Here is a 21326-nt window from a genome sequence, read left to right on the forward strand (position 1 = left end):
CTGTCCAAGGAAAAACTCACCTGATACTTTCGGCTAGTGAGTGGTTGTAATTCAATCCATGAGCATCCATTTATCATAGGACCAAGCACAGGATATTGAGTTAAAGCCGGTTGGGAAGCTTCTAATCCTGATTGATGAGCCAAGATGAGCCTTTCTGTCTTCCCATCATCAAGAAGCACCTGCAATCAATGATGAAATAAATACAATCACACTATTTCTTCACAACAGAAATCTGAAACTTGAATTTAGAGATAGCGACTATTTCTCCTCGTCCCTCTATTCTTCCTCCGTCTCAACCAAGCTTCTGATGAATATGTTTGTTTTTCAAGTTTCTAAGCAAGCAGATCGACAAGGAAACTTTAAGATCGGGATTACCTCTTAAAACCCAGAAGCCAAAAACTTAAAAAGATGAAAACTTTTAACATCGGGATTACCTTTTAAATGCTATAGTACGGATCGTCAGATTAGAGACCTCCATCGTCAAATCAAGAGAACAAATAGACTGCAGGTGAGTTTCACTTGAGCTATTGGAGTGTTGTGGTTAAAGAAAAATAGCCTCTTCGCTCTCAGAGTCTCTTTCGATCTCTATCACAGTCCCTTTCCTTCTTATCCGCAGCAAACTCTCTCCTCTCACCACTTACACTTATGGAAGTCAATCTTGGTTATACGGTCGTAGAAGAAAGAAGAAACCGATGGAAGCATCTAGTACCTAGGTCAATGGCAGCCGGAGATTGTGGGGGAAAAGCAAGGGCAAAACCGTCCTTTAGACACCCAATGAACAGGTGTGAATAGTAAACCGACGTTTCGTATATTAAGTAATTTGTATGTAACATACTATGTTTTATCGAATTGTAAACTGACATGTGGACAAAAGGAGAGAGAGAAATATAACTTTTTCTTTAGTTATGCATGATTCACTAGCTAAATATAGCTAGCCATTTTAGCTAAGGTCAATTTAGGAGAGTGAAATCCACACTCCCTCTTTTATTCTTTTGTTAAAATTCTCATAAGAAGACAAAATTTAAGTTACTAAAAAAGGAAACATGGAGTGTGGATTGTAAAATGTGAAGTGTGAATATCACTTCCCTTAATTTAACTTAGCTATATATAGCTAGTCAGTTGGAGTTGAATTATATATATATATATATATATATATATATATATAAGGCCGGATCAGAGGCGGACGTCCGCAAAGATGCAAAAGTGCTGAAGTCGCTCAGAACAGCTCCGGGCAGTGCGGATGGTGGCGCTGATCTTGCCGGTGCCTAACCAAGCCTCCATCTTGAGATTCTTCTTGCCATTGGACTCCTCCGTGACGAGTTTGAAGTCGAAATCAGTTTGCTCGGAGTTTCTGGTGAACTTCTGGCACAGACCTGCGACTTCGATCACGTTGGCCTTCAACTTGATGGCGACGCCGTCCAGGGTGTCCCTGGTCTTCGAGGACAGAACCAGAGCCGCCATCCGCGACCCCTCAAGCCTCCATGAGCCGCGTCTGCACTTTTGCATCAAGTGCGAACATCTGCTTCTGATCCATACACACACACACACAGATATATATATATATATATATATATATATATATATATATAGAGCTAAAAATTGAATTTAACTATTCTATTGGATTTGCCCTAAAGTACATGTATCTTGCCTTAACGTATATGTATCCATGGCTCCAGCTAGCTAGAGATTTCTTCTTCATTATGAGAAACAGTGGACAGAATTTCTTTATGAGAAAATATATATTACAAGCCTAGTACCACATGATAGTACGTGGCACGCGAAAAAGAGTACGTATTTGGTGAAACCCAAAAGGACATACCAGGACAATGCCTAAGCAGCTAATTAAATGAAGTTTAGGGAATTGAATGACAATACCAAAAAAAAAAAAAGAAGAGACAAGCAAACAGAAGTAGCTGCAGAGAAATTAAAGATGAACGTGGTCTGCTTGTTGATGCCTAGGCCTGTAGCTTCGGGGAGGAGCTGCTCAGCAGCTCCATTATTAATAAAACTAGAGCTATTAACTGAATTGTATGGGATCGGAATTTCACTTGACTGAACTGAAAATATCGCAGAGTATTGAGACACAGTTGCAGTAATAGCTAGAGAGGCCAACATGACTCCTTTTGGTCTGTGATGAATCATGAGGATGATGATTGATGAGGAAAAAGGCGAATATGAAGTCCTTTTGTAGCAATAAGAACGGGGTCCATGATCATTTTTTCGTCTGGAAAAACCATCTCCCATTTAAATCTAGTGACAACATTATGCATGAAAACCAATATCTTGAACCGAGCATATTCTTTTTCTGGACACATTCGAGGTCCTCCTCCAAAAGGAACGTATGAATAAGGAGCTGGTCCTTGTCCTTGGAACCTCGACTTATCGAACTTCTCTGGATCTGGGAAGTATTCCGGGTTTTTAATTTTTATGTGTGGCATACATATTCCAGTGTAACTGCATGCAGCGTACGTATATATATGCATCATTAAATTTTCATAATCGATCAACAAGTTACACATGTTCCATGGAAAAGAAAAAAAGAAAAAAAGAAAAAAGAAAAAACCAAAAAAAGAAAAAAAAAAAAAAAAAAAAAAAAATATATATATATATATATATATATATATATATATATAAACTTGCTAAGGGACAGGTCCGTTCCTTAGCTAAGGAACAGATTTCCATTTTTTCACCACTTTTTGATCACATATTCACATCTTATCCGTGCAGTTTTTAAGTCCTAATGTATAGATCACTTCTGCAAATTTTCAGCCAAATTGATGATCGTTAAAGCATCTAAAACTGCAATTTACACGAACGGACGGAATTTGTCGAACCGGAACCATTCGTGTTTATAATGGTAAATTCCAGGTTTGGATACCTTAACGATCATCAAATTGGCTGAAAATTTGCAGAAGTGATCTATACATTAGGACCTAAAAATAGAACGGTTAAGATGTGAAAATGTGATCGAAAAGTAGGTCAAATATGGAAATCTGTTCCTTAGCTAAGGAACGGACGTCCGTTCCTTAAACAGACTGTATATATATATAATTCTTTGAGTTTTGCTTTAGTGATGGATCAAAATAAAAATAAAATAATAGTTATTATATATGAGGCACAAATAATGGTAGGTGAACGATATTTATAGGCAATTTTTGTTCAATAACAAAAAAATAATGATAGGTGAATCACTTTTTTGGGTATCACATTTATCCCACTTTTTGTGACGGCTGATATAGGACAAAGTCCATTTAAATCAATAATAAAAAATTATTAAATGATGTGGTTGTATCACATCAGATGCCACCAAAGATGGAATCTAAAAATGTGGTTCACGTAGCATTAATTACTCGCGAGGCATTGATTGAGGAGGATGCATGGTACGTACCTTCATTCCTTTTGGAATCATGTATCCTTCGTACGCAAAGTTGGTAATGGCCTCTCTAAAAGTTCCGAGAATTGGTGGCAACAATCTTAACGCTTCACATGCCACGCTCCATGAATATTTCATCTTCTGCAAGTCATCCCAGCTTAGTAACTCCCATTCTGCTTTTGATTCTGCAATCTCCATTTGCTCTGTCCAGCCAATTCTTAATTCATCAATTACCAGTTCAGCACGCATCAAATTACTTAAATAAATGAGACGTTGAAGGCTAATTAATTATATACCTAGATACGTACCTTTAAGGACCGCATCATAAACATGTTAATGTCATAATTTGGTTCGACAAATACTTTTGACTTTTCAACCCATTCCACGTGGTACGCGTTGAAATGTCAAAGAGTCCACGTAGGACTCTGACCTTTCGACGCACTTAAACCTTTCATCGAGAAAGAAAAGATAACCCTAAGATGGAAATAATCATGACTAGTGAGATGCCTCACTAGTGAGATGCCTCACTTTGTTACTCTAAGTCTTCAATTTTGGATTTCCACCTCTTGAGTCTTGCATGGTCACCATGTGATTGACTCACCATCTTGGATGGCAAGCCAAAAGCATATCACGACCTCACTACTAGAATATCACAGTCCAAAGGAACAAAGAGTCTCAATCCCCAAGACCAAGAGTTCGACCCCCAAGCCTAGAAGCCTCAACCTCTAAGGATCATGACCAGGAGCTCCAAGGCTAAAGCCTCGACCTTCAAGCTCACGCACATGTAATCATCATGATGAGACATGGAGCACCAATCAAAGCAAAATCTCACCAACCATGCCACGTGTCAAGTTCCGACATAAGGCATGGCCTAAGAGTAATTCCAGGAAAAGGGAAGCTTGGATAGGCGACACCTGTCCCTGACCCTTCACCAACCATATCGGACCACATGGTGGTGACATCTGTCACGTACCAACTCTGTCAGCCCATCCCGGAGTGTCAGTAGGCAGAGAGTGGGAGGCTGACACCCTGATTTTATGGGATTGAGCCATGCCTTTCCCTTTCCACGTCAACTCTCTTCTCCTATAAATACCCAGACTTCACAAGGCTGAGGGGGGGACTTCAACTTTCTCTTCTCTCCGAAAGTTATGCCAAAATGCATAGTCCTTTCCATAGAGCTCCGCCAACTCGAGGTGGTGGAAGCCCAACATCAGGTGGAGGAAGCCCGACGTGAGGCCATCAGTTCCACCCAAGAAAGGAGCTTGGAAGCCCAACATTAGGTGAAGGAAGTCCGAGATGAGACTATCAGTTTCACCCAACAAGGAGCTTGGAAGCCCAACATCAGGTGGAGGAAGCCCGACGTGAGGCCATCAGTTCCACCCAAGAAAGGAGCTTGGAAGCCCAACATTAGGTGAAGGAAGTCCGAGACGAGACTATCAGTTTCACCCAACAAGGAGCTTGGAAGCCCAACATCAGGTGGAGGAAGCCCGACGTGAGGCCATCAGTTCCACCCAAGAAAGGAGCTTGGAAGCCCAACATTAGGTGGAGGAAGCCCAACATCAGGTGAAGGAAGTCCGAGACGAGACTATCAGTTTCACCAAACAAGGTAGCTTGGAGGCCCAGCATCAGGTGAAGGAAGCCCGAGGCCATACCTTCAGTCACAAGAGGTGAACGACCAAGGCTAGGCACAGGACCACCAGGGCATACCTTCAGTCACAAGTGGACGACCAGGGCTACTCACGTAGTCAAACTAATCGAAGGAAAAGATAGGCCCACTTGAAGAAAACAACCCCACCACTTTACACTTGGATTTCAACGGAACTTCCTTTGACTCGTTGATGCCGAAATTGGCACCAACAAATAGCCCCCAGTTCCCTGGCCAAGCAAGGCTTATGTTGGGTAGGGAACTCAATATGAGTGAGAATTTGGTGAATCTAGGCTTGAGTAGGTGGTTCTTAGTGAAAGACCAAGAGTGGATGTAAAAAGTTAACCTCATTGTGTGGGGTGAGTTTCTATGTGTGATAGGCCATCACTATGGTAGTTTGAAGGTCGAACTATGGAGGTCCTATGTGGATGAAAATGACATCCTCGACTAGGGATGATGACAACCTTGAATGTCGAAGGTCCACGGTAGGAGACAGAACTCATTGTGACTGATCTCCAATAGAGAGAAGGGTAACATCCTTGACACGGGTGAGGATAGGTTACATGACCTCCTTTTGTTTCCCTTTGAGCTTTAACTATTGGCTCTAATTTAGCACATAACTACATTGTCCCTACTTTTGCCATAACTAAACTATTAGCATAATTTATAAGGGAGTGTAAGACCTCTAACTATTGTTCGGTCTAAAAGTCTCACAACTGGTGGTCGCGGTGGTTGAGAGTCAACCAACCTCAAGTGTTCGTTGCTAGTTTCGGCCATTAAGACTCTCTCACCTGGCGACTCAAGTGAGTTGGACCTCGAGTGCACTATGTGTGTTAGTCTCAGTTGTTAAGACTTGCTCACCTGTGACTCAAGTGAGCTGGACCTTGAGGGCACTCTGTGAATTGGTCTCGGCTAGCGAGACTCTTTCATCGGTGGCTCAAGTGGGTTAGACCTCGAAGGCACTCTGTGAATTGGTCTCGTCTAGCGAGACTCTTTCATCACGTGGCTCAAATCCTTGGGGTGTTGGAATACCAAGGATGTCTATTATACAAACTACTACTATATTTATCTTAGATGGACTTCTATTGAGATAGCTATACCTTTGTGTTCCAATAAACTTCTAGGAGTTTATATATAGATAGATTTGTGGAACTGGTACCCCACTTGGTCCGCGTTTGGGCATTGACACAGGTCCATCAGTAATGAGCTGATGTAACTAGAGTTAATTAGTCATATGCTTAGCACGGGGGTCTTTGCCGAATTGTTGAATAGATGGATATATTTTCAAGCTAATTCATTTGTGCAAATTCCGATCTCAACATGATTTATAGCATGCAAATAGTATAGAGATACATATAGTAGATACATAGAACGCCATATAAGATGTAAAAATCAATACATAATAGAATTGAGCCCCCGGCTCTCTAGGGCTAACATATGATTCCTATTGATGTTCGAAGATTCATCACTCTTGGCATATCAAGGAAATCTTTAAAGAGGATATAATGGTGCATGTGATCATACTTTATGATAAGGCAAATAAGTAACTTAGAGTAGGGTGTACCGTTTGAGGTGTAGCTTGCTCCTTTGAATGTGACTTGTTCCGGACGGTGTCTCCATGTGGGCATTTTCTTGATGCAGGCCTTTGGCAACAAAAGGGTTGAGTAGTGGCACGTCGAGACCTTTTCGATAGGAGTACAGGTCTAAGGCAATAAGATGGTGGGTTGAAAGCTCTTCCTTCTTCTGGGGTTGGCTCTCCTAGCCAATTTTTCGCCATATTGGTGAATGGGTATTGTCGCCATGCATGCAAGACTCCTAAACCCGTCTATGAATTCGACTCATGCGGCGGTACTCCAGCAACTCCAAATTTCAAGATTATCCGAGCATTGAAACATGATCAGTCGGTGGATGATGAGTTGCCAATGAAGGTGGAGGGTAAGGCCAAATCACATCTGTTCTTAAGTGTCAATTGAATCTCCATGGCATGCGAGCATCATGGTTCATCCTTTAGCTACATGTTACAACTGTGAGCTAAAGTTTCTCCCACCTTCGTATGATGGTGGCGATTGGCGATGGAGCTCCAAGCTTGTTGAATACCAACGTCAATCAGAGTAGTGGATTGTGGATAGCGAGACGTCGCCTATCATGCATCTCGATACTTCTTATGACAGCAACGGTGAATGACTTCTAGCATGAGTCGATTTGAGTCCTTCGTCTTTGATGGACAAGTGGTCTTGTCGTCAGGCATTTGGCAGTAACTTTTTCGCTCTTCCTAACGACTCCAAAGCTTTTACAACTCTCTCCTATTACGCCAGTGTCCTGGGCTGCCAGGCGTTGGAGGTTCGAGGCCTCTAGTTCGATCCAAGGCTGCTACTTCATCGAGTGGTGGTCGCACAATGTCACGAGAATTGAAGTTGCTCGTCATTGACTATGCGTCGGAGGTTCCTACGCGTCCTTGTGAGCTATCATCTAATGACCTGGATGTTGAAGGTAGGGCCATTGCTGGATTTCTAGTAGAAAGATTCTCCGTGTCAGGTAGCGTGCGTGATCTTTTTGTGAATCTCCCGACTACACCATTCATCAAATCTACAGACTTTGTCTGATCATCAGTTCCCGACTTGAATTCTAGTGATGGCGCTCCAACGATGATAATCCGCTTGTCACCATCCAGTGATAATAATGATTAGCAGGGGTGATATGGGGATCAATTGTGTTCATCAGCCTTGCGTGGTGATGGTTGCCTCGTGTTCGCCAAACCATCAAAGTGTTTGTCTTTGCGACGTTGGTCACCCTTGGTCTCCTCATCAGTGGCATGTTGGGGGGGGGGGGGGTACACATACGACAACATCATGCTCAGGAGTGGGCTATCTTTCATGAAATGGAGACATGTGGACAAAGATTTATAGATATGAACATTGAGTGTCCAACCTCCGGTTGGTGTAGAAGGTGGAAGCCGAGGTTTTTAGTGGCGAGGGTTGGCGGACTTCTCCTCTATTCCTTGCAAGCATGGTATACTCGACCTTATGCTCCTCCTCGTAGGTGGATGTCCACCCTTACCCAATTTGTCATTGTTTCATCTTTCATTCGTAGTTGTAGGTAAGGCTCTGGACATTGAAGGTCTTTCCGGTATACTACGCGCTTCCTTCTTAACTAAACCAGTGAACATGCGCCAAGCGTTCAAGGTTCCCACAGACGGTGCCATTTGTTGGTGCCAATTTCGGCATCAACGAGTCAACGGAAGTTTCGTTCAAATCCAAGTGTAAAGTGGTGGGGTTGTTTTCTTCAAGTGGGCCTATCTTTTCCTTCGATTAGTTTGACTACGTGAGTAGCCCTGGTCGTCCACTTGTGACTGAAGGTATGCCCTGGTGGTCTTGTGCCTAGCCTTGGTTGTTCACCTCTTGTGACTGAAGGTATGGCCTCGGGCTTCCTTCACATGATGCTGGGCCTCCAAGCTACCTTGTTTGGTGAAACTAATAGTCTCGTCTCGGACTTCCTTCAATTGATTTTGGGCTTCCTCCACCTAATGTTGGGCTTCCAAGCTCCTTTCTTGGGTGGAACTGATGGCCTCACGTCGGGCTTCCTCCACCTGATGTTGGGCTTCCAAGCTCCTTGTTGGGTGAAACTGATAGTCTCGTCTCGGACTTCCTTCACCTGATGTTGGGCTTCCTACAACTGATGTTGGGCTTCCTCCACCTGATGTTGGGCTTCTAAGCTCCTTTCTTGGGTGGAACTGATGGCCTCACGTCGGGCTTCCTCTACCTAATGTTAGGCTTCCACCACCTCGAGTTAGGGGAGCTCTATGGAAAGGACTATGCATTTTGGCATAGCTTTCGGAGATAAGAGAAAGTTGAAGTCCCCCCCCCAGCCTTGTGAAGCCTGGGTATTTCTAGGAGAAGAGAGTTGATGTGGAAAGGGAAAGGCATGGCTCAATCCCAAAAAATCGGGGTGTCAGCCTTCCTCTCTCTGCCTACTGACACTTCGGGATGGGCTGACAGAGTTGGTACGTGACAGATGTCACCACCATGTGGTCCGATATGGTTGGTGAAGGGTCAGGGACAGGTGTCGCCTATCCAAGCTTCCCTTTTCCTGGAATTACTCTTAGGCCATGCCTTATGTCGGAACTTGACACGTGGCATGGTTGGTGAGATTTTGCTTTGATTGGTGCTCCATGTCTCATCATGATGATTACATGTGCGTGAGCTTGGAGGTCGAGGCTTTAGCCTTGGAGCTTGTGGTCATGATCCTTAGAGGTCGAGGCTTCTAGGCTTGGGGGTCGAACTCTTGGTCTTGGGGATTGAGACTCTTGGTTCCTTTGGACTGTGCTATTCTAGTAGTGAGGTCGTGATATGCTTTTGCCTTGCCATCCAAGATGGTGAGTCAATCACATGGTGACCGTCCAAGACTCAAGAGGTGGAGATCCAAGGTTGAAGACTTAGAGTTCCAAAGTAAGGCATCTCACTAGTCATGATTATTTCCATCTTAGGGTTATCTTTTCTTTCTGGATGAAAGGTTTAAGTGCGTCGAAAGGTCAGAGTCCTACGTGGACTCTTTGACAGTTCAACGCGTACCACGTGGAATGGGTTGAAAAGTCAAAAGTATTTGTCGAACCAAATTATGACATCAACAAAACATGAGGAAGCTGCGATAAAAACATGATAATCGAAACCAAGGTGGTACTTATATTGTCATAAGCACTGACTATTAGACCATACAACTTGTTGGCAATGTCTGATTCCTTCATCAGCTCTTTCCGATCGCTATATGTCTCCATGAGCAACCTAGACAATGGCAACTAGCTTTGGATCCTTAATGTTTAAGAAGAGTCTACATGCTAAAGTGAAGGTGTACTTCTTTGCTAATAGGTGGACTTTGATAATCACTTTCTGATCCTCTTCTTTTACATAATCAACTGATGAGGACGAGGAGGATGACCAATACATGTCCAGATGTTGTTTGGTGACCTCGTCCATGACCCTTATGTACCTGTGAAGAGCATCAGGCTTGAGAAACAGAGACAAGACTTTGCGCAACCTAATGGACTCTTGGGTGGTGTCTGTTTTCTCAGAGTTGGCAAAGATCTTCTCAAAGTTCGCAGGCCACCAAGATTTGACTAGTTTGTTCTCGTTCGAAAACAGAAATTTATTCCCCGCAGCAGTGTACAGCACGGCCATAGATTCGCGTAGCAAAGAGGTCTTGAAAACCTTGCATGATAATGATGACGAGTGCTTGTTTCTCTTGTCTGCTATGAACTTTTCAGGGACACCCTGTTTGGCTGTGCGTAGATACTCGAGGGTTTCGCCAATGATCGGCCAACCGGTGCTTCCTGGTGGTAGCTCAAGCCCTAGTTGCTCACTTTTGGTGCCACTGTCACGCTTAAGCCTGGGATTAATATTTACAAACAAAGACGAGCACAGCAAGGATTAACGACGACTCCATCTCCATGCTCTCCCCTCTTCTAGCTTGTTTTTCTTTGTTGTGGGCTGCACCCACATACGTACATATATTTAGATTCATCTCGGGGTCCATGAGATATTCACCCTTTATTAAGATTATTTATAATTTATTAATCTAATCATTCATGTTGCATAACATTATGCAAGGACTAGCTTTGTAAAAAATCAATCAAATTGAAGACCTTTTAGTTGTTCATTTCTATGAATTACATGGACGGTTTATCATAATTAGAATTGTCAATTTGATTGATTTAGTTAGATAATTAAACGATTTTTGATTCAATTAATTTTTTACAGAGATGATCTCTAAAGGTTAATCTAAGATATGGACCGTTGGATGATAAATTTATTAAGTAAAAGTATGTTAATCAACAATAGAGGTGAATATACTCGTTCACCCAAGGTCCAAGGACACCTAAGAATTAATTGTCCATACATATATGAGTAATTTTGTTTACACAATTCAATTTGTTTAATACATATATCTCATTTTTTTTGTAAAATTTTAAATTTCTCCTGTATCCTTATCCTTTCTCATCTAATATAAAAAATAAAAAATAAAACTCATGCAAATCGACGGAAGGATATCAACAGATTAAACCGTTAAAAAAAAAAATTATTCATGATCTTCTCTGCGAAGTTCCCCTCTTGACTCTATTAATTTGCATATATCATACAATTTTAATACTCTTTTTTCCCATATACCTACACAGAATGACGAGTTTGACTCTAAACTAATAATTATGATCAATTCGCATAATAAGAGATCTTTTTGTCAAGTATGGTCTGCCAATATCCTTTAGGGCAATGATATAGGGCCTCAATGAGGCCTAAGATTTGTGGCCTCAATCCTAGGTGTCAAGTCATGTCACCTATACACCTCACTAATTTGTCAAATCATGTCATGTCATTCTTGAATAAAAAGACTATCTTATCATTTCAAAATTTAATGGCTCTAAATTATTTTAGCTTTATTCTAGAAAAGATACATTATTTTATTTTTTTTTCTTTTTCTTTTTTTATTATATATATATATATATATATATATAATTCGTCTAAATTTTTTAAGTGTGAATATGCCATTAGGTAAAGGTCTCCAGTGAACTCTACTAGCTCATCATTGGCTACTTAATACTTGCTTGTTCGTGCAAGACATGTTAGTTCTTTCAGTTTCAGTAGATGATGGCTTCTATTTAAGTGTGAATATGCCATTAGGTAAAGGTCTCCAGTGAACTCTACTGGCTCGTCATTGGCTACTTAGTAATTATTTGTTACTGTAAGACATGTTAGCTGACTTTAAATTTCAGTGTGGATGATGATTTCTATTTCAGTGTAAATATGCCATTAGGGAAAAATCCCTAGTAAACTTTACTGGCTCATTATTAGCTATTTATTACTTATTTGTTCGTGTAAGACATGTTAGCTACTTTAATGTTAATGTGGACGATGACTTCTATTTTACACCTTCCTTAATTGTACTTTTTCTTTGATTATTGCTGTATTATTCACCTATTGTTCATTGAATTTCTACATAGTATTAATAACATTATGATTGTTTTTTCATGTAAAAATAAACGAACAGTTGTATTAATGAAGTCTCACTTGACCTGTAAGGAACACTTCCTAATGTTGCGTTTGGATGAGACAATATTAAATTATCGAGAAATTTTGAAATGATAGAATCTAGAATTTTATCAATTCAATTTATTAATGATATTTTCTTACCTCTTCAGTTACCAGATTTCATAGGTTTTAATTACAATTTCAATACATTTTTTTTCCATTTTTGTGGATCCAATTTAATTTTTTACTTTTCTAATTAACTTGTTAGCGTAAGGTAAAGTAAACTAATCTTCCATTAATTTTATTAAATTCATTTATTAAAAGAGTTTAATATTACTTCAATTTACCAAATTGATGGGTTATAATTAAGATATTAATATATTTTCTTTCCATTTTTGTGGAATCAATTTTAAATTTGACTTTTTTTTAATCAAATTTTTTTTTAAAATTTTGCTGGTTAGAATTATGACATTAATATATATATATATATATATATTTATACCATATTAATTCTACATCGAATATACATATATAAATTTCTGTACGAATTATATATATATATATATATTTATAAACACAAACACATTTGGATATAATTTTTTTTTGGCGAATTATATATATATAACGAAAAAAGAAAAAGAAAAAAAATCAAAATAATATATTTTATTTTTAGATGAAAACCAAAATAATTTAGAGCCATTAGATTTTGGAATGATAAGATAGTCTTTTTACTCAAGAATTACATGGCATGATTTGGCAAATAAGTTATGTGTGTAGGTGACATGGCATGACACTTAGGATTGAGGCCACAAATCTTAGGCCTCATTGAGGCCACAAATCATTTTCCTATCCTTTAATTCTGACTTATGGAGGTTAAAAAAATACTCTATATGTGATCATATGCCTAACATATATATCCTTTAATTCTTACTTAGTGATCATATGCCTAACATATCCTTTAATTCTTACTTAGTGATCATATGCCTAACATATCCTTCAATTCTCACTTAGTGATCATATGCCTAACATCCTTTGATTTTCAGATTTAGGGATTTAATTTTTCATAACAGATTTTTGTTTGAAACCAGGGGCGGATTCAAAGCAAGGATAGGTTGGGCTCAAGCCCTACTGAGAATTTTGGGAAAAAAATTTCCTACATATACTATACACGAAATTACTTCGTTTCGTTGTTGAAGCCCACCCAGAACTGGAGATCGGTCTTTACTCCCTTCGGCTACTCCGTCATACTCTCCACGACTCCACTCTCATCTATTAGTGAGTGCAGGAATGCAGCATATTCGGTCTCTCCACGACTCCACTCTTCCCCAACTCTCCGTCATACTGTCTAAGAGCCCACTCTTCTCTAATCGGTCTTTAAAACTTCTTCTCTATGTCACTCAAGCTTTGATGTAATTCTTGATTAAAGCTTTGGGTTGTTGCCATTCGTTTATGACCCAGTTTTATTTTTCTGTGTTCCTTCAATTTCTGAAAGTTAATGGTATGCAGGAAATTTGCTCTTATTTGCTGATATCAAAATCAAGCTTGAAGCTCTTTTAAAATAATAATAATAATAATAATAATAATAATAATAATAATAATAATTATTATTATTATTATTATTATTATTTTTTTTTTATATTTATTTATTTATTTATTTATTTTTGTCTAAGGAAGCTTTGTTAAAAGTATAACACCAGTCAATTATAATTCCAATTCCGAATTGAGAATGGAGTTGGATAGAATTAGCAACTTGCCATGTAATGTTATAGAACTAGTTTTAATTAATATGTTTATCAATTAAAGAGCTAGTAAGGTGTTAGCATTAAAGCCACGAGGATTGGTAAGGATGCAAGTTATAGAATAGGGGATTAATTAAGTAAGGATGTCGAACCCACGAGGATTGGTAAATCCTTTCCTAGCTAGGGAAAACCTAAGGAAAAACTAGAAGAATATGCAAATGTACAATCACAAACAAAGGCTCACAAGTGAACCAAAGTTCATGGTGAGTATGTGCAATATGGTGTGTAGAGATTTGATTTTGATTTTGAGATTGGTTTCCATTTAAATTGAAACAATGAAAGCAAGTAATATAAACTAAGCTAAACAAAACAATTTGTTATCAAATGGATGGGAGTTAGGGCATCGGGTTTCACCTTTTGCCTCCCTTGCAAGCATTAAAGCAATTGAATATGAATGATGCAAAGCTAATTGTCCAACTACCCTCTTAGCATTCGGATAGGACTACTAAGGCTTAAACCCCTTTCATTTTATTAACTCTAACCGGATAAGTCTAGAGCTAACTACCTAGAGACAAATCCAATTACCGGATAGGTCTCAATCATTTGCCCCTAAATGCATAAAGCTTAGAGTTTAGGTAACCAAGCAAGCAAACCAATCCTATCTCTAGGTGATTTTAGCTCACTACCCTCAAATGCACACATGGTGTGCTTGCATGCTCCCTTTTTTCCTAAAGGTAATCAATCAATCTCTAGGAAAAACTTCATGTCATAGCAAACACATAACTCAAATTGATTAGGTCTAAGTAATGCATTCAACTATTGACTTAGCATGTGAGAATGACAACATGAATTTGCATCAATTTATAAACAAAAGCATCAATACAAGCAAGTTTGGCTAGGGCTTTCAACCCTAGCCCCAACTAGTTCACTACTCACACATAGCTAGATACACAAGCTTCAATATTCTATTAAACATCAAATACATAAAGAGATAGGGAGTAAAGGGTGACTATTGATGATGCCGGAAGAGGTGGTGGAGATGGGTCTCCAAGAACATGATGTGGTGGTAGTCACCTCCTTCTCCTTGCTCGAAGCTCTTGATATTGTTAAGAATGATGAAATTTGGAATCTCTAAGGTGAGTTGCGGTGTTGAGTGGTGGAGGAAATGGAGGTTGTAGTGGTGGAAATGGAGGTTTTAGAGGTGGAGATGGTGGTTTTAGTGGTGGAAATGGTGGTGTCTTCTCTGGAGAGAAAATGGATCTTGGATAGGATGAAGATGATTGAATGGAGTCAAGAATGCTGAATAATTAGTCTTTGGCCTCTCTTTGATCAGCTATATGTGTCCTCTATAGTCCCAAAGTGTGCAAGATATGCTCTTACACCATTGTCCCCCAAATAGTCCCAAATTGGCAAGGTGACAAAATGACAAGGTGTAGGGAGATATTTGAATTTCAAGTGATGGGAGATTCTCACCACCATGGTCCTCCTTTGCTGGAGAAAAGACCCTCCACGAGTGGCGGCTCGCCGGAAAAGTTTGCCGGAAAAGTCGCCGAAAAAGACGATTTGCAATTTTCTTCCAATCTCCGTGTCTTCTTCCCCTAGAGTCAAATCTCCGTATTTCAAGCCTCAAATAGTCATTTCATTCTCAATGCAAGGTTTCCTACAAATAAAAGGAAATGGATTAAAAAGGGCAAAATAGCATGGAAGACAAATCAATTTTCATAATTATGGGACACAATTGCATAAGTAATTTGTGACTCAACATAAGGACAAACATTTTATCGTGCCAGTGGACATACAGTGCAGCTTTGCTTCCACAACTTGTGTTTGATTATAAATGTGTGTGTTTTGTTTGTATGTTAGTGATCAATAAAAACTGAATCCTTTGCAGTAGCTTTAGATCAAAGGAACAAAATTGAGTTTTTTGTTTGTATGGTAATCAATATAGGGCATGTTTTCCTGACCTAGCCGTCTCTCTGCTAGGGTTTGAGAAATATCTCCTTTACGGCGGCGACTTCTCTGACTTCCTCTATTGCTTGCCAATGGAGGCCATGGCCGTTCTCTGGCTGCTTCTTCTCTCATTCGTTGCTTTGAGTGACGATGTTTCTGTTGTAGGTTCGAGTTTTAGTGGTGATAGTGGTGTCGGAATCGATAATTTTTCTTGGTGGGTCGACCGGATGCTGATTGGGTTAAGATGGAGGGCCACGTATGTGGTGCTGTCTCGATCGGACCCGAACGACAGTGGTGAGGATTGGGTTTTTCAACCTAATCTCATTGAAAGTTTGCTGGCAAAGGATGGCCGGTGTGTAGCGATTTGAGTGACTAGGTCTGCGGCTCTCGACGGTGGTGCAATGGCAGGAGCTACTGGTTGTTTTGGTTGGACCCGAACTCCTACGTTTTACTCAGGTTATAGTGCTTCGATGGCACTGGTGATGGTGGATGGCTCTCGCTCATCGGAGGAGCTGATCTGCTGGCGCCGGCGTGGGGATAGAAGATGGGGTTGGCCATGTTGCCACAGCTGGACGGAGGAAGATGTTGCACTCCAATCTATGGGATGGGCCAGATTTCTGGCATTTTGGGCTGGCTCAAGGCCCGCTGGTCCAGGGTGGGCTATCCTTACTCATCCCAAAGACTAGAATGGTTGGGCCTTTGGGGCCTTAAACTGGGTTATGGGGCTCCCGTTTGGGCTCTTGCTTTGGTCTAACTCTTTGGTGTGGGGCTGGCTAGATTGGGGCTCTAGGGCCCATAGTACTATTTAAATTTTGTTTGGGTCGCAAGGATCAATTCCTCTGAGGATTTATTTTACTATTTTGCTTCGGAGGTTTATGATCTTTGTTTGGAATAATGGTGCGTAATTTTCCTTAAAAGGTGGGTGTACTAGGGGTTTCCTGGGTCTTCTTCTTGTTTTAGAATAGATTTTTAGTGTTCCCTAAGGAATGATTCTTTCTGTCGACCCTATAAGGGTGTTTCATTTTTGTACTGCTTGCTGAATTAATATAATGGGCTTAGGCCGTGTTTTCCTTCTATACTCGTGCTTCTGTTTTCTTTTTTCTCTTATTCATGCTTGGGCTCTTATACATGAAGTCTATGGTCTGTTGCGACTTGCAAGAGTTCTTTGTAGTCATAGTGTTAATCAATTAATCAACTTCTATCGCCAATATATTTTTTTTGTTAAGAAGTTCTAGCCCCACCAGGTTTTCATTCCTGGATCCACCCCTGATTGAAACCTGAATCTAAATGTGCATAAATCATAGAGGTTTAATTTTTCTTAGGGAAGAAAGAGAGAGACAGAGAGACAGAGAGAGAAACTTGACATAAACAAAGAGGATGGAGTTGGGCGCAACTGGGCTGATGCTCATGTGGGCTCTAAGCCTTCTTTAATTTGGCGTAGGCTTGTTTGGGGTAAGGAGTTACTATGTTCGAGGATTCGTTGGAGAATCGGCAATAGAGAGACAACGAGAATCTGGGAAGACAAGTGGCTACCATCACCATTGACGTTCCGGGTAGTGACTCCAAGATTTATGGCTAAGAATGCGGCAGTGAATCAGCTAATGGAACGTCCAGGTTCATGGAATATTAGCTTTATTAAAGAAATTTTTTTTCCTGTTGATGTGGAAAAGATTCTCTCTGTTCCTCTTTGTGAAAATAGTGGTGGGGATGTAGCTATTTGTCACTCAACGGAGGACGGATATTATACAACAAAGTCGAGTTACTGGCTTGGAATGGAATTGCAGCAGGTTGGGGTGAGAGCAGAGTATAGCGGCAAGAGTGATGATTCAAACTCCAAAAATGTATGGAGTATCATTTGGGGTCTCGGAATCCCTAACAAAGTCAAGCTTTTTTTGTGGAGAGCTTGCCATTCATTCATGCCTTGTGTTGAGCATTTGTTTAAACGCAAGATTTGCTCTTATGATGGTTGTGGTAGATGTGGAAGGTCGTGTGAAACTGTTTTACACAGTCTTTGGGAGTGTCCGAAAGCATAGGAGGTATGGAAGTGTTCTTGGTTAAGGGGTTTTGTTAAACATTGGAATGAACTTTCTTTTATTGATTTACTGCTACATGTGGCTGCTGTGGGATTTAGGAGTGATTTGGAGTTGTTTGGTTTAATCAGTTGGTGGATATGGAAGAGTAGGAATGATGTATTGCATGGGAAAGCAGAAATGGAAGCCAAGCAGGTTGTTTTAAGGTGTGAGGAATGACATTCTGAATTTGCTCAAGCGCAGCAAGGCAGTAGCTTATTATCTGGGGCAAGGCAGCGGGAGGAGTGTAATACTCACCAGGAAACAAGTATGACAGAGGCCAAAATGTTTGCAGTGGATGTGAAGAGAGATTGTGTTGGGTTTGGTGCTGTTATGGTGAATAATGCAGGTAACCTGGTTGGTGCTTTATCTATTCCATTACAAGTCGCTATCAAACCTGCGGTAACCGAGGCCTTGGCTTTGTGGCATGGGTTAAGGTACTACCAGGAGTTGGGGTTGAGTAGAGTGGCAATACAAGGTGATGCACTCAATGTGCTTAGAGGCCTGAATTGTCCGAAGTGGGATTTAAGTGACATCGGTGGAGTCTTAGATGCAATTCGTTTGATGATGTGCGAGTTTGAAATGATCTCTTGGAAACATGTGAAAAAGCGTTCCAATGGGGTGGCTCATAAGTTGGCGAGATCGGCCTTGTCCTTGACTCAAGCTATGTTTTGCAAGGATGTCGGACCTCCTTGGCTCCATGAGTTAATTTATGTCAGTTTAGCATGTTAGTTCTGTGGGAGTTCTCGTTAGAGAATAGCTTTTCCTATATTAATGTAATCTGTTGAGTTAATAAAATTTTCTTTCAATCAAAAAAAAAAAAAAAAAAAAAAGAGGATGGAAAAGATTCAATAACTATAAAAAAAGCCTTTGCTTTAACAATTCAACTCCGTGTTATTTTCTATTATACCAAGCATTTTATAATTCCGCGATTTTATATTTCAAAGAGTTTGAAGTTTGAACTATTAATTTATTCTAATGAGCTAATAGTTGAAGATTGCAAACAGAGTTGGAGTGGAAACACATACCCATGTTATTGTTGGGTGTGTTTCGAAACTTTTTAAAGTTAGCGGTATATTTGAAAAATAAAGGATATTATTCTAAATGCTAAATTCATTTAGAATTTTGCTGGATTTATTTGGTAAGACTCTCTCCTAAAGTTATTACTTTTTATTGAATTCTAAAAAGAATATAATAAAAAACCCTTATGCTCTCTACGCTATCTCTATGCTGCAATGCTGCTGACAGGACCTACCCTGAATTTCACTATGAAATTCAAGGTGGCCCTGAGGCGCCCAATTTAAGAATAACTCTATTGAAAAATTGACAGAGTCACCAATAATCATGGGCTACACAAACACTTGTAGAAAAACAATACACTTCCAAAATCAAACACCATCCTCCACTCCTAGAGCCACCCTGCTTCCCAATTCACAACAAACTCCACAACACAACACATGTCTCAACTTAAGAACATTTAGCCACTTGGTTGTCAGAGCAATCTATTAATACACCAGGTATACAAGAAAATAAAATAGAAAGGTGAAGGATCGATAAGTCCTACAATGTGGAAGCAGTGACAGTTATGCCTCAACTCCATGTACGTCCGACCTCAACTAATCTAGCCTGCAAACTGGGCATTTGAAACCGAAGGGCTCAGTGGAAAAACATTTAAAAACCGTTAGAGTGAGTGAACGAAAAATAAGTAATCTCGAAGGAAAACAAATATGAAATTTAATACTTTCCCAAATTATTCTCTTAAAAACCAAGCATGCAGTAAGGTCTCGTGAAAATCACTTAATCCTCTTCTGCACTGAAATCTCAAACTCGTATTGTAAAACATCTCGAAATCTCTTTAAAATCTCATATGATAAGTACCCCAAAATCATTCAGAAACCTTGGAAATCTCGTAGTTTCATAAATCTCATTAAAATACTCATATCTCAAAATAGGCGATGTGTCACGCCCCGAATTTTGAATAACAAATTCAAATCCGAAACATGAATAATAACCAATACAAATAACGTCCTGAATTTTTTTCTTAATCAGCGTCTCACAAAACATAAACAAACCTCGCAGCAAACTATCTCTCGAGTCAAATAATACAAAACCACCATAAATAAAAGTTACGCACAAAAGAGTCTATAAAACACACCAAAATAGACCAAGTGCCGATGTCAACCCCGCTGCCCTACACAGCTCGCTCTCGACCCTGATTATCCTGACCTGTAGGATTATCCGCTACACCGTTTGAATAGTGTACCGGGATTGCAACAACACAAAACCCGGTAAGCTTTTTGCAAAGCTCGTGAGTAAATAAGAAATGAACGATTGATTTAATAAAACACAATTCTTTTAAATCAAGTAAATCAATCCAACAATCCGAAAACACACAACAATTCCAACAATTTAATCACCAACCCAACTCACGTGGCACAAAGTACTCACAATGCAATAACCTAGTTACCACCATGACCGTACTCCCACAACAGACTAGAGCTCTAACTGCATCGTAACCTGTCACCTCGGCCGAGGTTCAGCCTTACGATTCAGTACATCCAGGTTACCATTGTAACCTTCGGACTTCAGACCATTCGGCCCTCAGAACAAACCCAGGTTACCACTGTAACCTTCGAACTCACAATTGTCACATCACAACTCACAATCATTCTTTCAACAATATAAATCATCAAAAACCACATATTTCAATGTCACACCATTCCGTATAAAATCATGTAAATATATATATACGTAATCATCCACTCAGGAATGACCACTAATACCAACTATAGTTCACACGTAGTAAAACCAAGAAATTCATTTTCTTATATACTTTAAATCTCATTTTCTTAAAACCATTTTCTCACACATAACAATTAATTGTGCAATAAGGAAATTCGGTTCGTAAATAAACCATGTGAGATTTACTCACCTCCAATCCCGCTGCGTCTTCTCAACAGCTTAAAATACGGTTTCCAATCGTCCACCAACTCAAACCGTCAATCACCTGAATACAGTCCGGTTTGGCCGGAAATTCTCCAGAAACCGATGATGCTCCGACGAACGAGAAAACCTTCACTTCAGGTGCTGTCCTTCTTGGAGCTTGATCAGGAGGTTGAGGCGAGTTCAACAAGCCAAGAAACTCAAGTTTTGGTGGCCGGTACAAGGAGAAATCAACGTCGAACTCAAAACGGGCTCAAACCGAAACCGTGCTCCCGCCGCTGCTACAGGCCACGAGGAGGCGCAAGGCTGCCACCGGCAGCTGCACAAGGTCCAGGCGAAGCTAAGGGAAGAAGTTTGGTGTGGTTTGGTGGCTGGAGGAGGAAGAAAAGAGCCGGAGAAGAAATGCTCTGTTTCGGCTCGGGGAGAGGAGAGAGAGAGGTCGGCTGCCCAAAATGGATAGCCTAAATTTGGAAACTTTCCATTTATATATATATACCCAATTTGGCAACTTTTCCAAATGCTATCAACTTCTTCATACGAACTCCGATTCTTGCGTTCCGCATATGCACCAACTCGTATCGACGGGCTCTA

General features: G+C 40.1%; 1 pseudogene; it reads right to left on the bottom strand.

The window, feature by feature from the left end:
- Positions 1 to 2138: 2138 nt before the first annotated feature.
- On the bottom strand, positions 2139 to 9789 carry LOC112203343 (annotated as a pseudogene).
- Positions 9790 to 21326: the final 11537 nt, after the last annotated feature.

Source organism: Rosa chinensis, chromosome 5 (assembly GCF_002994745.2).
Source record: "Rosa chinensis cultivar Old Blush chromosome 5, RchiOBHm-V2, whole genome shotgun sequence".
In the NCBI taxonomy this organism is placed as follows: Eukaryota; Viridiplantae; Streptophyta; class Magnoliopsida; order Rosales; family Rosaceae; genus Rosa; species Rosa chinensis.